This window comes from Panicum virgatum, chromosome 9N (genome assembly GCF_016808335.1).
Source record: "Panicum virgatum strain AP13 chromosome 9N, P.virgatum_v5, whole genome shotgun sequence".
NCBI lineage: Eukaryota > Viridiplantae > Streptophyta > Magnoliopsida > Poales > Poaceae > Panicum > Panicum virgatum.
In genome coordinates this window covers 7,585,748-7,603,691 of record NC_053153.1, presented here as the reverse complement: position 1 = coordinate 7,603,691, position 17,944 = coordinate 7,585,748, and the positions used below count along the sequence as shown (strand labels likewise).

General features: G+C 55.6%; 1 pseudogene; it reads left to right on the top strand.

Moving 5' to 3' along the window:
- The first annotated feature begins 15,812 nt into the window (after window positions 1-15,812).
- LOC120690068 lies at window positions 15,813-17,677 on the top strand (annotated as a pseudogene).
- The last annotated feature ends 267 nt before the right edge of the window (window positions 17,678-17,944 follow it).

Sequence of the window (17,944 nt, the reverse complement as noted above, 5' to 3'; positions counted from 1 at the left end):
AACAGTAAGAAAAACTAAGCTAAAACTATTCTACGCGTTACAACGATCGCGTGGACATAAAGAACACCTAAATCGGAGCTAAAACGCAAAATCTAGGCTAAAAACAAGATCCAGGGACCTAATTGTAAGAAAACTGGAGTTCCAGGGGGTTTCTGGGCAAAAACCGGGGACTTATACGCAATTAACCCATAGACTCAGGGCTAACACGCAAAAAGTCAAGTGTTGGACGGCGGGTTCAAAATCCAGGAAGCTCAGGGGGCTCTGCGCTAAAAACAGGATCTAAATCTAATTTCTTTTGAACTGGCCAGGAGCTCGGGTTGAATAGCAAAGAGTCCAGGGACTCTTTAACAAAAATGACAGGCCGAACCGGTACGCGCAAACGTGGGCCGCTGGATCTCGATCCGACGATTGAGAGCGACGCGGTGGGCTGATCTAATCTGGAGCGCAGATCCCGGATCGGACGGCGCAGGGGCGTTGGGGCCGACGGCGGCGGCGCGGGTCGCCGTGACAGAGCCTGCGCGGCGGCGCTTCGCCGGACATGGTCGAAATCGGCCATCCGGGGTCAAATAGAGCGGGGCTTTGGGTCAGGTCGCATCAGTGCTTCACCCGTGATCCACTCGAGGCATCAGTTGGGCTCGGGGAGGCATTTCTATGGCGAGTGCGACAGCGGTGGCGGAACGGCACGGCGAGGGCTCGTCGGAGCGCGGCGTGCAGTCCGACTGTGGCGGGAAACGATGGCCAAAATGTGCACGTGCACGAGCTGAGTGAACGCGAGCCCGAACCAGGGTCGCGGGGCGGCCATTGAGCGCTGCAGGGGTTCTCGCCACGGCGGCGCATGGCGTGCGCGGCGGAGGAGCGTCGGTGGCTGTGCACTAGCAACAAGGGTGCCCGCGGGCTACGACGTCTAGCGTAACGGAAACAAGGGGGCGCGTGGATGGTCACTGTGGCTGGAATCAGGCGGAGATGCGGCGCCGTGTCCGTTGGCGTCGAGGTACGGCGGCGCGGCGGAGATGGGGCCAAGCTCGTGGAGGAGTAGACGCAGGGTGTTTCCGGCCCCCGGATCCACGGACTGGTGCGGAGATAGCTCCGAGATTGAACGGAGGTTCAGGGAGGTCAGAGTCACGCCATCGTCGAGGAACTCTATGGGCGGAGCCCTTACCGGCGGCGGGGTACTCTGCCCCGCTCGGAGGGCAGCGGCGGCTAGGGTAGGAGTGGCGCTGATGGAGGGATGGGAGGGGCGCAGGGGTTCTGCGGCGTTTAAAGAGAGAAGGGCTGAAGATTTCGGCATGGGGGCTGGGTAGGAAGGCCGCAGGGATCACGGCGGACGCTGCGGCTGGCCGTTCCGCGGCGCGTCGCGGAGGGGAAGGATCTGGCCGGTGGGGCCAGCCTGGCAGCGTGACGCGCAGCGCGGCGTTGCCGCGGCGATGGGTCGCGGTGCTTGGGCCGGACGCGCGAGGTGGAAGGAGGGGAGCGGGCCGAGCGCGTCAGAGGCGGGGCGCTAGCGGGCCGTGCGTGGGGTGGAGCCGAGCTGTGAGCAAGCGGGGTGCGCGAGCGTGGGCCGGTGTGAGGTTGGGCCAAGGGAGAGAGAGGGAGCAGCTGGGCCCGCGTGGAAGTGGGTTGGGCCAGCTGGGCTGAGGGTTGGGTTTGGGTTTCCTTCCTTTTCTAATTCTTTTTCTTTTCTATTTCTAATTCAAACAAAGTTTGAACTCAAATAAAAATTTGAATTCAAACCACACTCAATTAAAAGTATGCACCAGCATGAATGCACAATAAATTTTTAAACCTAAACAAATTTTAATTACTTAAGGGACAAAAATTTAGATTAAATGCAAATCTAACACATTAAACCTTAGAAAATTAAATAAAGCCAATCAAATTTAGTAATAAATGCTGAATTTAAATTAGGGTGTTACACATCGGTATGTACAAGTACCAATAAGTCACTCGCCCTCTCACTATGACCAGTGAAAGGCGCTTTGGTCATCTTTCCAAGCAAACAAGACACATGTGTCAAATGATTTAAAATCAAATGAGCTTAACAATCCATCTTTATGGAGTTGTTCAATGCGTTTCTCATTTATATGACCTAAGCGACAATGCCAAATAAAAGTGGAATTCAAATCATTTGGTCTAAGCCTCTTAGTATTAATGTTACAGACAGATTTATCCTCAAGATCAAGAACATATAATCCATTCACCAATGGACAATGAGCATAAAAAATACCATTGCAAAAGATAGAACGTTTGTTCTCTATTACAATCTTAAAATCACCAACTTCTTCCAAACATGAAGAAGAAATAATGTTCTTGCTCAAAGCAGGAATGCAATAACAATTATTTAATTCCAAAACTAATCCGGAGGGTAGAGACAAGTGGTAGGTGCCGACCGCTAACACCGCAACCTTTGCGCCATTGCCGACACGAACGTCCAACTCGCCTCTTGCAAATCTTCTAGTCTCACTTAGACCCTGCAACGATTTGCAAGTGTGAAACATCGATCCAGTATCAAATACCCATGATTCACTAGAAGATAATGCAATATTTATTTCTATAACATTTATACCTGAAGTTGAAGTCTCACTTCCCTTCTTCTTCTTCTTTTCTTCCAAGTACTTCTTGCAGTTCCTAGACCAATGTCCCTTTTCATGATAGTGGAAGCATTCATCTTCAGAAGTAGGGCCAGATTTAGCCTTAGGTGCTGGCTTTAGCTTAGAGCCCGAGGACTCACCACCGGAACTCTTTTCCTTGCCTTTACCTTTGGGATTAGGAGGCGTCCAACGCTTCCTCTTTTTGTTCCCCTTCTGAATCATCATCAGATGATTGAGATTCTTCTTAATGCTCTCCTCTGCTGTCTTTAGCATCCCATGCACCTCACTCAATGTTTTATCCAAGCCATTCATCTGAAAGTTCATGATAAAAGGCTCATAGCTCGCCGGGAGCGACTGGAGAATAACATTAGTAGCCAAGTCTTGGTGAAGTTCAGAACCAAGTCTGTCCAAAGTCTCAATGTAACTAATCATTTTGATCACATGAGGACTGACTGGGCTACCTTCTGCCAGCTTGCACGCAAACAAGGACTTTGAGATATTGAACCTCTCAGTCCTGGCTTGGTTCTGAAACATCCCACGTAGCCCCTCGATCATGGTATGAGCATCCGCATGCTCATACTGCTTCTGCAGATCAGGGGACATGGTGGCGAGCATCAGACAGCTGACATCAAGTGAGTCATTGCAGTGCTTCTCATAAGCTCTGCGATCAGCAGCAGTTGCATTGTCAGGGAGATCATCAGGATATGGCTGCTCAAGAACATACTCCTTTTTCTCTTGCCTGAGAACAATTCTCAGGTTGCGGTACCAATCAATAAAGTTTGTTCCATTCAACTTTTCTTTCTCAAGAACAGAACGCAAATTGAAAGCGGAATTGTTACTGGCAGACATGATCTACAACATTAAAGTAAAGCAAGATTTCAGCACTAAGTTTATGTAAAGACTTTCATTAACTGATTTAACAAAAGACAACCTACTATATCAAAGTCATCTTCCCTCTAATGACATATAGTGGTTCAAGATCCATAATCACTAAAATTCTAGTGAGCTTTAGCATCACGGCTAGAAAAGTAGTGATACAGGTAAGTAACAAATTACTAATCACATCTCTTTGCGACTCTTATTTGTTGGGTGGCATCCAATGCCCCGGCCCCAACCCTATGCCTTAAAGCCCAAAACTGTTTTGATAGCTTTGCTGAGTAAACCAATACTATACTTGTGAATGTCCGACATCCACCCTATACAAAAGTGATAGCTGAGGGTACTCTACTTTGGTAAACCTACCACACAACGATCAAAATTTATAGGTGCAGCTATTGGTAAAAGGCATCAAAAACTCAACATTTTCTGAGGGAAGCTATTCTATCATGATTAAAGCATCCACCATATGTAAAAACATGAAAGAATAGTATGACAGGAAAATAAACATCACAGACATATAATCATATTATATTGTGAATAGTATGGCCTCTTGCATCACAATGGGCTCCATCGCCATGGCTCCAAGGTGACCTCCATTGCCATCCGTCCTGTCTTGTGGTGATCATCATCGCCATCATGATTGAAGCCTCCATGAAAAGATACTAAGCTACTACATCTAATAGCTAGTGAAATAATTACATGAGGATTCAAACATCACAAGTCGACACGCAGGTCGTTATACAATAATGGTGCAACCTCAACCCGGTTGTGTTAACTTGCGACACGCAGGCCGCACAAATCATCACATACATCATCACATGACATTGAGGCCATACCATTCACATCACACCCTGCAAAAACAAGTTAGGCGTACGACGTGTTCTACTAAAGTAGCGCTTAGGATGCCGCTACAGCGAGAAAGCAACGGCCCCCGCGGGTCTCAGGGCAGCGCCCTGAAAACCTCACGGAATTACACAGATCGCATCTATGGAATCCCTATGAAAATCTCATCAGAGTGATCGCATCACCTCAAATCCGAGCCATTCATAATGCCTCAATTTTCACTAGGTCAATCACATTGACCGTGCAAACTTTGCACTTGAGAAGACTGCATCTACACATGACCTCGATCTGTTGGTCCAATCTGCTGACTTATGCACACAGTTAGTCCCGATGGTGATTTCAGCCGGTAGGGACATGTCGTATGCATAATAGAGAAAGAACACAAACTAATCTTTTGTCACATGCTGCGCAATCAACTCGCTCCAGTTTTAACCCCTTATGATCAATTGATCTAATCAAACCGTGCAAAAGTAATAGATCCAATCTACTACAACAACATATCACCTATATGCAAATGATCCAGACCAAAAACTACGCAAGATGGCTCTGGTACCACTGTAGGTAAACGGGTAGGCTACGCTAGCATCACTACCGCATATACCCAAGATACTTGCGAGTAGAAGATCATAGATAGTTACCACTAGACGCGCAGTGCAGCGGAAGAAGTCGCGCGTCGATGTAGAGGAAGTAGTCGATCACGTCCCACGAACCGAGCTCCTCGTACTTGATCCCAGCAGCCGATCAGCGCAGCAGTCGCAGCAGCGCCTCCACGGAGTCCACACGTACGGGGATGAAACGCCGGGCGTCGGTGTGCTAGCACCGCACGCACGGCATGGGCGGCGGCCGAGAGAGAGAGGGAGGGGCGGCGGCTAGGAGGTGGCGCAGCTCTCAGGTTTTGCCCCCTAGCCACTCCCTCGTATATATAGGGCGTACTAATGGGCTTCTATCTCATAAGCCCATTAGTAACCCTAATCCCTCTTGGATCAATATCCTCTTGGGCTTTTAAACCGTATTGTGATGATGGGCTCTTGGGCATATCACCAACACATCCAGTTTGCTTTTAGCATACACTGGGTAGTCTAGAATGATTAGGTTATAGCTTTTTAAGAGGATGTAATTTAGCCATGCGAATGAGTGGATTTTTGTCGGTGTCCTGACTCGGGGGCCTGGCACTAACTAGTAAAGATGCTGCGTGTCCCAATCCTAGATGGTTGATGCAAGAGGTAACACAGAAACGCATGGGGTTTATCCTGGTTCCGGCCGCGGGGCCGTACGTCCAGCAAGGGTGTGCAAGTGCACTATACTATCTTGCACCGGGGGTGCCTGTAGTAGGGGGTACAAGCGAGGCGAGAGAGGGAGGGAAGCTCCCAAGTCTCTGCTAGAGGATGTAATTTAGCCGTGCGAATGATGAGATCGTCGAGAAGATGGTACCCGCCTCCCCCTTTTATAGACACAAGGAGGGGCGGAGTACATGTACGAGAAGATCTAAAGTCGTCGTTCTTCCTCGAATCGGGGGTGCGCAGTGGGTGACTACTGTAGAAAGTACACTGCGGGCCACTGAAGAGCATGGTGCCGGGCGTGGCGGTTGTCCCAAGAGTCGTCCTTGATCTTGCGGAGATCACGCCGGTGTCCTGGCAGGTCCAGCGGGCGGTACAGTGGTTCCTGTAGAGGGTACCGTCCCCTGCACTTGGCGTGGTGGCATTCCGAGGGTCCTGCGCGCGGGGGTCTTGCTCTGGTCAAGGCTCGGGCCGCGTTCGAGGGTCTGCCCATGCCGATCGAGGGTTCCGCAGCAGGGAACGTACATGGGGTAGTATGGGGAGTTGGTAGCACAGTGGTAGGAGCAGTGCTGGGCACGTTCGCACGGGGCGTCGCAGGTTCCCACAGCGGCGGGGATGGCTGAGCAGTGACTGGAGTTGGCGGATGGGACTCCAGGCGCTGTTGCTATGCGGAATGGCAGCCTGACGCCTTCTGACCCCGGTGCTGCGGCGGAGTTGCTGGCATTTAATGCTTCCGTACGGCAGGCAAGTGGGCGGACGGGTCGTTTGTCCTTTCTGCCGAGGGGAGGCCTCGAGCGAGGCGGAGTCGATCCGCTCTCTCGAGGGTAGGTTCACTACCCTCGAGCAAGGCAGAGATACGGGGCGCTATCGAGGGTCTCCGCGGGGAACCCTCGAACGAGACGGAGATTGTCCCGTGGATTCGAGGGGGTTCGGATGGGCCGCACTGCGTACGTGGGCCGTCGATTTGGGCTTCTTTGAGTCCTTTTCTTTCCTTCGGATCGGAGGGAGGCTGTAGGCATTCGTGGGCCCGATTGCCTAACATGTGTTTTTGCATTTTAAGGGTGATTTAGTCCCTTGGTTAGGGTGCCCTTAATCATGGTACCCGACAGTAGCCCCCGAGCCTTTGTAGGGATGAGCATCAGCCCTGCAGAGGCTTGAATCTTCGAGAGCGCGACTCGGGTGCCGACCATGGGGATTTTAGTTGCCCGGCGGGGGCGTTCGAGCTGGTTTGCGGAGGATTTCGATCCTCGAATGTGTGAAGTTTCCTCCGTGGGGGCACGTCAGCGCGAATGCGGGTGTAGCCCCCCAAGGCCTTGGAGGAGTACTTGCACTCGTCCTAGGGCTATAAACGGTGCTCTGCATGGTTAATTGATTGGGGAGACTGCCCAGCTTCCTTTTCAGCCGGCCTCGGCGTTCCTTTCAGCCGGCCTCGGCGTTTTTCATGCTGGTACAGCAGCCCGGGATTCTGTTGAGCAATCCTATAGGCGCGTGTAAGCACGGGAGGTTCGTTAAACACATGGGATTTCACAATCGTTGGTAGCCAATTCATTCGAGGGTGCAACCTGAGCCGCGGTGCATGAGGAGCCCCCGAGCCCTGGCCTACGCGAAGGCGTTCAGGGGACCCTCGACTTTTTGTTACGACCCTCGTCGCCCTTTCGCAGGGAGGAGGGGGTGAAGCGTGCCATGCTACTCATGCCCAGGCCGCTAGCCGTGGCTGCTTCAGTGAGCTGTTATCGGGTGGTTTAAGTGGACGTCCGTGCCCCGTTCGATAAGGGTCGGCTTGCGGTACAGGGACACGTCACATAAAGCACTCGCAAAGGTTCGCTAGGCGGGGCTCGGACCCGTTCGATAGGGTCCGAGGGCTCGATGCTCTCCCTCGATGGGATCCCCCTGCTAGGCACCCTCGACCGGCCTCGAACACTGTGTGGGGGGCCTCGAACTCTGTGTTCGAGGGTAGCTTGTACGACACCATGCAGTCCCTAACTCTGGCGATCTGGGGCGCCTGTCGAACCCTCGATGGGCCACGCTTCGAACCCCTGATCAGTAAGGCCTCGGAATCAAATTCCTTCGACGGTAAGGAATCCCCGGAGGGAATATTTCGCAATGGTACGTTAAATGACGTGGAGTCACCGGTCGTGCGCGCGTGTCTTCCGCTAGTCGTGGGCGACGTGGCCCGGTACGTGCGGTGCAGTGCGGGTGCACCTTTTCAGGCGGCTACCTTGGGTAGGCGGAGAGGCGTGGGCGGCGGCTGGCGGATGGGACGGTGCTACAGTCCGCTGCGCCCGTCGGTTACTGCATCATAATTACTGTCGAGTGCGTGCGTGGGAGCGTCTGCAATCGTGGGGCGCTACTGCCAGCGGAAGCAAAATCTACCGCATTCAATGCAGAAGATTCGGGTCTGCGGCGGCGAATCCTCCCGTCTCGACGGATAAAAGTGGGAAAGGGGGGAACGATTGGGCTCACCTGGCCTTCTGCTCTTGCCTCCCCTGCCTTCTTCGCCTCCCCTGCATCTAGAGCCCAGAGCCAAGAGCGAGAGAAGGAAGAAGGAGAGAAGAGGGTGCACCTTAGCCCTTGCTTGAGCTAGCCTTTCGTGTTCTCCGTCCGACTCGGAGCAATGGCGAGGATCGAGGAGCCATTGCCGTGGGGGAAGTCCACCGCCACCGCGAGGGTTTTGGAGCAATTGGTCAATGACAGGCTCTTGCCGCTGAACACCAACCTGGCACGGCCGGTGTGGATTCTCCCGTGGCCGGAGGAGACCGAGCCGAATCCCCCCAGCGGATACATCGTGAGCCCCGTGCGGCTCCACGAACGGGGATTCAGCGTTCCCGTTGGCAGGTTCATGCGTGCGCTCTACGACTACTATGGGGTGGAGCTGCATAATTTCGGCCCCAACTCCATCTCGCAGGCGGCAGTCTTCGTTGCCCTCTGCGAGGGTTACCTGGGGACCGAAGCGCACTGGGATATGTTGATCTATCTGTTCCGCGGCGAGCTCTTCGTCGAGAACACGCGGGGCCAGCCGAAGAGGTACGCTCGCGCCAGCGGCCTCATGCTTCACGTGTGCGGGAACAGGTCAGATCTGTACATCCCCTGTAGAATGACTACGAACAACGCCGGGTGGACCCGAGGGTGGTTTTACCTGCAGAACGACGGCGGGCGGCTTCCGGCGTTCACCAGCAAGGTGCTCTGGGAGAGGCCGGAGAAGTGGGGCTGGGGGGTGTCGCCCTAGAGGCAGCCGGCCAAGCTCGAAGTGCTCACAATCGCACTTCGATATTTGGCGAAGAAAGAGCTGACGGCGGCTGTCGTCATCGCAAATTTCCATCGGCAGAGGGTGATTCCTCTCATGGAGAGGAAGTTGCCGATCTTCGAGCTTACCCTCGAGGCCCCGTACGAGGGCTCAAGGACGTCGAACGTGCTGCTCCCCCACAACGTTGCTGCCCGGAGGGCGAAGTGTGCGGTGGCGGAGTTCCACGATATCCCAGATGATATCTGAAAGATCAAGATGCGCCCCGAGAAGGGGTATCACTCTGTGGTGAGTTTGGTTTTCGATCGTTGATGGTTTGTGCTACTCCTCTCCCTACTCCTTGATCCTGATCTGATCGCGTTTGCAGGGGGTAAGCCACAAGGGCTATGTCTCGAAGCCCCCGGTTCCGGAGGAACGCCAGGCCAACCGCCTGCGTGATGAAGTGGCGAAGAGGAAGAAGGACGCGGCGAAGGAAGCCGCCGCCAAGAAGAGGGAGAGGAAGGAGAAGCACGCTAAGGCGTGCAAGCTTGCACAAGCGGAGGGCGCCCCGAGACCGGGCACGCCCGAGTCCACCGAGGGGGAAGATTCCTTAGATGGTGAGCTTAACTTCTCAAAGTCTGACGACGACGAGGCGGTGACGGGCGTGGGTTCCCTACTGGCCTATCTAGGGGCGGGTGGCGAGGGCTCGATGGTGACGCTGGGCGAGGCGACGCTCGCGCCGGGACCACTGGTAGAGCCGCCCGCCGCGAGGACAGAGCGGAGGTCGCCAACGCCAGTGGCGGGGCAGAGGTCACTTGTGCCGGCAGCGGGCAGGAGATCGTCCATGCCTATGACGGGGTAGAGGATGCCTTCGCTGGCAGCGGCGTCGTCGGGTGGCGGAGGGTCCGCGGCCAGCGCGGACACACCCGCGCAGACGGCCTCGAGGCCCCGGGCCGATCTGAGGGCGACTCCCCCGGGTTAGGCGTCGGGAGATGTCAGCATGCCGCGGGCCCGAAGGAGCGGCACAGGCAAGCGTAGCATGAGCGCTCGGTCGGAGTAAGTGATCTCGACTTTACCCCTTGTATTCGTTTACTCGACCCTCCAATCCTGTTGACTTCAATGTTTCTTCCCCGATTGCCCAGCTCCAGAGCCGCCGCCAAGAATGCGGCCCGCCTCTTGCCGACCAAGGCCTTTAAGACCAGGGCGCACGCCACACTGCATTCGGCGTCGCAGCCCCCGTCCGGAGGGGACATGGTCCTGGAGGCGGAGGCCGTAAAGCTCCGAGAGGCGGTGGCTCGGGGTGCCCTGGAGGCCTAACTGGCCCGAGCACAGGAGGGCGGGGACGACGCTGGTCAGAGCGGCGTTGTGGTGGCCGCTCGAGCTGATGCCGAGGAGGAGGCCGGCCGGGGCGGTGCGGAGAACGCCGCCCGGCCGGACGTCGAAGTTGAGGTCGGTCGGGGCAACATGGATAGCGCCGCTCGGCCGATCGCAGGAGGAGGAGCTGGTTGGGGCACACAGGAGTGCCCCGTCGGCCAAAGGGAGGGAGAGACCTTCACCCCCGAGCCCCCGAGGGCTGGGGTCGAGGGTGCCATGGAAGTGGAGTCGGCGCCAGGGGCACCGGCGGTGGAAGAGACCAACATCCCGGAGCCCGCAAGGGACGGGGACGAGGGTGCTGCTGCAGCGGCGATGGCGCACCAGGCACCAGAGAACGTGATGCCGGTGGTGGAGCTGCCGGAGAGCAGCGAGGAGTACGGCGATTCGAGGGATCTCGATCCCGCCGCGGCGACCAGCGCCGCCGCCCGGATTACCGAGTTCATCTCGGCCTCCGAGGATATCCTCGGCGCGGGGATGTATGAGGCGCTCGGCGGTGAGGATGACTAGGGGATCGTCCGGTCCGGAGTTCTAGCGGTCATCACCCCCGCCGAGCGAGAAGAAGACGACGACTGGCGGGCCCATGTTATCCCCTCGGATTTTGCTGACGCCGAGCGGGAGGAGGGCGATGCCTGGCGCAATCACATGGCCGTCGGGGGCCAGATCGAGGAGGACGTCTCCCGGGTCGTGGTTCTTTTTTCGAAGGCGTACCACAACGCCAGCAACGTGAGTGTTCTATTCGTCCACTTTCGATATTACGAGTATGCTTTCCTCTCATGCTTCCTCCCGCGTTTTCCCCATTTGCAGCAGCTACTGTCCATGTCGAGGGACAAGAACGATAGGATGGCGCGGCTGCATTCCAGGGTGCACTGGCTTGACTCGTACAATGGCACCCTAGTCACGCGACTGGAAGAGGCCAACGCTCGAGCTGACCAAGTGACACCCTTGAAGGCGCGCATCCGCGAGCTGGAGCAAGAGTTGTCCCGAGCCACCGGTGAGCGTGACGCTCAGCGAGCCGCAGCTGACCAGAAGGCCCAGGAGGCCGAGTAGCACGAGGCCGAGCTACAGCGAGCTAGAGTAGCGCGTGAGCAGAAGGAACAAGCCCTCGAGGCGAAGGAGGCCGAGCTCCTGTGCAAGGAGACCGAGCTTCAACGCGAGAAGGCGACCATCGCCACGCTCACCGCGACCCTCTAGGAGAAGGACACAGCCCTCAGGGAGAAGGAGGTGGCCGTCCGGAATGCAGAGGCCGCCCTCAAGGAGAAGGAGGACTCCTTGTCCACGCTCCAGGAGGCCGCACGGGCCCGGGAGGAAGAGGCGCAAGGGTTCATCGTGGGTAAGTATTCGAGATTTCGTTTTTGTTTGATTTTAGTTTGCCGCAACTTATCTTTGTTCCCTCGTTCACCGCTGAAGAAGGCGGTGGTGGACGAGACCGCGGCGAAGGAGGCTGTCAACACCGTGCTCACGGCGGTGCATGATGAGTACGCAGAGCTGGAGCAGACCGCCGTGACCGTGTGCCAGGAGCTCGAGGGGGATGGAGCCTTATCTGGTAGTTCGGTGGCCAGCCGCCTGCGGGCGCTGGGCGGTCGAATTGCCGAGCATGCCAAGAGCACCTTCCGCCTCGGCGTTCAACGGGCCCTCACCGTGGCCTCTACGCACTACGATATGGACCTCCAGCTGGTGTCGTCGGGATACGTCGTTGCGTCTGGTCTCGATGCGGACGCCACATCGGTTGCCATGAATGACGCCGATGCCGCCGTCGAGGAGTTCGCCACCGTCTTAGCCAAGAAGCTCGAAGATGACATCCCCCCGATAGCTGAGTTCGATGCCGTTGATGATCTGCAGAGGTGGGAATACAACCTGTAGGGAATCTAGGCCTCGGAGCCCATGTAAATAAGTTAGTACTTGTCGTAATCATACTTTTGGATTAATAAATTTGTTAATGTATATTGACAGTGTGGCCGATCGAGGCCTTGTGCGTTCGAGCCCTCGTTTTTTGCTACTTAACTTCTGTGTTCTCGTATGCGTCTTAGATAGTTTTCAGCGAGGAAGTTTGCGTTCACAAACGACTTAGGCATAGGGAGGTGAGTGGGGATGCCGTATCCCGGAGGCATAGGCGGTCCCGCATCTCGTCCGATCCCGTTCCTTAGTCGTTTGCGCCTTGCTTCTACCTTTCTAAGTATACGAGAAACTTGGATACGAAAATTTTTCGAAAAAATGTTGGCATTTTCGGGGACGTTCGGGGGTTCCCCCCGTAGTAGCCCCCGAGGGAGGCTTGGGTTTGCCGAGGGTAAAGCCAAGCGTACCTCAGTGTTCGTGCGCATCCGAGCCCCCGAGGGTTCGGAAAGTTCCCAAAAAATAAATAAGTAAAGCATACTCCTTTACTATTCCGAGAAATTTTAAATGCGAGTACAAGCGATGTACAAATGGCTTGGAATTTAATGACAAAGGCAACATAGCTGCTGAATACTCCAAGCATTAGTTCTGGGCGTCATTCGTTAGAGTGGCTGTCGTGGGCGCAGTGGAGTTCGCCGGTGGCTCAGCTGGTGAGTTCGCCGGTGAGCTTTCTGCGTCGTTCGTCGCGGCGGCGTCCTGTTCCGCCAGCTTGATCATGAAGAACTCCCGGGTGAGATCGTAGTCCCCTTCACTGGAGTCGTCGGAGCAGGTGAAACAGTAGTTCGCCGCAGCTTGAAATGCCAGAAATGCCTCGCGATCGCAGACTCCGGAGAAGTCCGGGGCGACACGTTCACGCATGAAGACGTACCCCTCATCCGCAGAGTCGGGGTACGAGGGTACGAGCTGTCAGGTGGCGGTGCGATGAGGTTGTGGATCGAGATCAGATGATGACCCGACGAGTCCTCGTACACGCCTATGTGGGGGCTGACGGATGAAGCGTGGGCCGCTGCGGGAGTGTGCATCCCGGAGGGAAGGGGCGGGGGCTCTGCCGCGCCCTCCTCGGGGGGCGCTGTCACTGGGGTCGAGGATGGTGAAGTGGTGACGTCCTCCGCCACTACGCAGGGCTGTGACACGCAGCCTCGACCCGCGTGGGGGAGCTGAGGCAGCCGCTCTACGCTGCTCCATGCGCGCTTGCCGCGCGCGCCGGCCCGAGCGCCTCCTGCGCCGGGGCGGTGGTGTCGGTGAGTCGGGGTTGGCTTCGAGCGGGAGGAGCTCTGTGTCGTGGCCGTCGCCAGTAGCCACGAAGTTGAGACTCCCAAACCGAAGCATCGTGCCTGCCGGGTGCGGGCGTGGCTCGTCTGCCATTTAGGAAACAAGAGGGAACGAAGACAAGAGTCACGCAGCGCTCCCCCTACCTGGCGCGCCAACTATCGGTGTCCTGACCTGGGGGCCTGGCACTAACTAGTAAAGATGCCGCGTATCCCAATTCTAGATGGTTGATGCAAGAGGTAACACAGGAACGCACGAGGTTTATCCTGGTTCCGGCCGCGGGGCCGTACGTCCAGCAAGGGTGTGCGAGTGTATTGTACTATCTTGCACCGGGGGTGCCTATAGTAGGGGGTACAAACGAGGCGAGAGAGGGAGGGAAGCTCCCAAGTCTCTGCTAGATGATTGAGGCGAGTGCCAATATCAGGGCTCAAGAGAGCGGGTGCGTGTGTTCTGCGAGTTACGTGTGTGCGAATGATGAGACCGTCGAGAAGATGGTGCCCGCCTCCCCCTTTTATAGACACAAGGGGGGGAGTACATGTACGGGGAGATCTAAAGTCATCGTTCTTCCCCGAATCTGGGCGCGCAGTGGGTGACTACTATAGAAAATACTCTGCGGGCCACTGAAGAGCATGGCGCCGGGCGTGGCGGTTGTCCTGAGAGTCATCCTTGGTCTTGCGGAGATCACGCTGGCGTCCTGGCAGCTCCAGCGGGCGGTACAGTGGTTCCTGTAGAGGGTACCGTCCCCTGCACTTAGCGTGGCGGCGTTCCGAGGGTCCTACGGGCGGGGGTCTTTCTCTGGTCAAGGCCCGGGCTGCGTTCGAGGGTCGCGCCCATGCTAATCGAGGGTTCCGCAGCAGGGAACGTACACGGGGTAGTACGGGGAGTTGGTAGCACAGTGGCGGGAGCAGTGCTAGGCACGTTCGCACGGGGCGTCGCAGGTTCCCACAGCGGCTGGGATGGCTGAGCAGTGACTGGAGTTGGCGGATGGGACTCCAGGTGCTGTTGCTGTGCGGAATGGCGGCCTGGCGCCTTTTGACCCCGGTGCTGCGGCGGAGTTGTTGGCATTTAATGCCTCCGTACGGCGGACAGGTGGGCGGACGGGTCGCTTGTCCTTTCTGCCGAGGGGAGGCCTCGAGCGAGGCGGAGTCGATCCGCTCTCTCGAGGGTAGGTTCGCTACCCTCGAGCGAGGCGGAGATGCGCGGCGCTGTCGAGGGTCTCCGTGGGGAACCCTCGAACGAGACGGAGATTGCCCCGCGGATTTGAGGGGGTTCGGATGGGCCGCACTGCGTACGTGGGCCGTGGATTTGGGCTTCTTTGAGTCCTTTCCTTTCCTTCGGATCGGAGGGAGGCTGTAGGCCTTCGTGGGCCCGATTGCCTAACATGTGTTTTTGCGTTTCAAGGGTGATTTAGTCCCCTGGTTAGGGTGCCCCTAATCGTGGTACCTGACAATTTTGCTGTTTCCCTTTTTTGTTATAATATTTTCAAAAGTTTATTTTGCTGCCAAGAAAGCTTATTTAAAATAGTTGAAGGTGATAAAATTAACTATTGATGTTTTGGTCTAGACCTTCGAATTTCTTATAAATCTTCAACTTGTGACTGTTTTGCTAGACACTTGTGCCTGAATTCTGGATGACACAATCAAGAATTGTGATACCAAATTTGGGAACAGAGATTAAAATTATTAAGAAATCAATTGAACAGGGTTTACTTAGTATTTTGGCCTTCATACATAGCACTTAATTATAATGTTATGAAGAACATGTTTGATTAGGCTATCAAGAATTGTGATACCAATTTGGGCACAGTGCTTAAAGTTTTTAAGAAACCAATTGACCAGGAGTACCTGATACTTTGGTCCTGATACATTGCACTTTAATCTGTAAGAACAAAGAATGAAATGTTGTCAGATTGTGTTTATTGTATTGTTTTGATTAACACTTGATTGTTTGCTTATCAGTATAACTGTTAATAAGAAAGTCTAGATAAGTAACCAATATATTAGGTTGAATTTTTTAACGTAATATTAAGTAGAAATTAGAAGCTAATGATCTAGCAAGGTTTGAGTCTCAGGAAATTCCACTGCATAATTTTCAACATATCATCTTTGAATGTTTTAGATATGGTTAAATTTAACTCTATTATGGCATTCCATAACAAAGGATATTTGAATTAAATACTGAAACATCTGCCTTGGTGTTTGGTAGTAACCACTAACCAGTGCCTGCTATATTAGAGAAACTGCATTGCAACCTGTAACTCCTGCAGGGTCTCTGCCTGTTCTTGTATCATTCACCGTTAGGCTTGTCAATTCAATGTGCATCACTCAGTGAAACACTACTTCTCCAGCTAGTCCTCTCTCTCTCTCTCTCTCTCTCTCTCTCTCTCTCTCTCTCTCACGGAGTCACGGTCGTACCTTTTCTGTGCAAATGTTTTTGACCTTATCAGCCTTAGCTTCTTGTGACAGAGTGCAGCATATGACTTCGAAGCTCCAGATGCTGTCCCTCGGGGCTATCACAGCTTTCTCCTTTCTCCTCCACCCTTGTACATCCATTGAGTTCCACCGTGAGCTCTATGGTTGGTCCAACGGCATCGCTACGTGGTACGGCGCAGCCGATGGTGCAGGAAGCGATGGTAAGGGATTACATAAAACTCAATGCATAAGATACCAGTTATTCCCCATGTATTAGTTCTGCACAACTGGTGTGGCTTGTAATTTGTAAAGTAAAACCTGTATGAACTTTTCAACCACTTATGTTGTAGGTGGTGCTTGTGGGTTTCAGAACGCTGTGGACCAGGCGCCCTTCTCGTCCATGATCGCCGCCGGCTGCCCTTCCGTCTACGACTCCGGCAAGGGCTGTGGCACTTGCTATCAGGTGTGTGTCCCTTGCAGACTGCAAGGGACACACACCTGATAGCGTGTATAGCTGTATCAACTGCAAGTTGATACAGCTATACACGCTATATCAACTGCAAGTTGCAGTTGATACAGCTAGCGTGTCCATGCGTGCCTGCCTGCCTGCCTGCAATAATCTGAAATGTGAAAACATCGAATCATCATCGTCAGGTGGTATGTACCGGCAATGAGGCTTGCTCTGGTAACCCCGTGACGGTCGTCATCACCGACGAGTGCCCTGGCTGCCCCTGCCCTGACGAGCAGGTGCACTTCGACATGAGTGGGACAGCGTTTGGCGCCTTGGCGAAGCCCGGGCAGGACGGCCAGCTGCGTGGCGCTGGTGCCATCCAAATCCGGTATACCCGGTAAGTGCACTGTGCACATGAGTTTCTTCTGGTGATTGGAAAGAGATTTTTTGCTACAAATGCACTATAACTGCTATGTGATTTTCAGTGTGATATAACAAATCAAGCTGTCCTAATGTACAGCGTGTGCAGTGTGAGTGGCCTGGGGTGGACGTGACCTTCTCTGTGGACTCCGGCTCCAACCCGAACTACCTGGCGGTGCTCATCGAGTACGAGGACAGCGACAGCGACAGCGACCTCTGGGCCGTGGACATCATGCAGAGCGGCACGGGGCAGTGGGTGCCGATGCAGCAGTCGTGGGGCGTGGTGTGGCGGCTCAACTCCGGCTCCCCGCTCCAGGGGCCCTTCAGCATCCGCCTCACCTTCACCTCCGGCCGGGTGCTCGTCGCCAGCAACGACATACCGGCCGGCTGGAACGCTGGCGTGGCGTACCGGTCAGGCGGCGTGGCGGTGGCGAGGGTCAGGCCCAGGAGCGGGGCCTTCGGGGGAGTCTATACATCGCATCTGCGCTCCACCCTCTGCTCCCCCGCCCCCGCCCTCCACCGCCGCCACGCTAACCGAGCTCGCCGTCGCACTGTCCGGCCACCGCCGCACCGCATTCTTCTCGCCCCCGCTGCCGGCACCGCCCGGCCGGTGGCGCTCCCGTGCCGCCGCGCCCTCCGCCGGCCAAACTGCCTCCGCCGCCAGGGCCGCCGCCGGGGCCGCCGCCGCCGCCGAGCCCTCCTCTATGGCCGGTGGCCATAGAGCCGCCCCACTCCCCAGCAACCCGGGATCATAAGGCCGCCGCCGCCCTCCACCACCTCGGCCGCAGGCGGCCGCTCCGCCCACCAACCACCGCTCCCCGGCCACCCCCCTCTCCTCCCCCCTCCTCTAGCTTGATGGCGGCCGCGCACCCCCTCCCCTAGCTCGGGGAAGAAGAAGAAGAGGAGCTTCTCCCCCTTCTGCGACGGCGCGGCGATTTATCGCGCACGCGATTAATAGATTTCGCCGGGGCTTCCGAGGCATGGCCGTTGGAACATTAGGCGGGTTGCTGTGTCACATTTTCTTGTCGTTTGTTATGTTATTGGCCGGGTTGTGACTTGTGAACTGCCATGCGTTTGGTGCAGCTTTGGACCTTTGGTGGTTTAGTAGCTAGGGCTCCCAGCCAGGATCCATGTAGAGTAGCAATGTAGGTGTGCGTTCCTTGTTGCTGAGTCCAATTGGCACGGCTGGGCAGCGCTCGCGCGCTGCAACCGGTAGCCACGCGCGCGCGTAGCAACCGGTAGCAGCGCGCCCCCACGCTACTACGTGGCCCGCGTCCGTAATAACAAAAGCAGCGCGCGGTCTCCCTTAGGCCCTTCCGTTA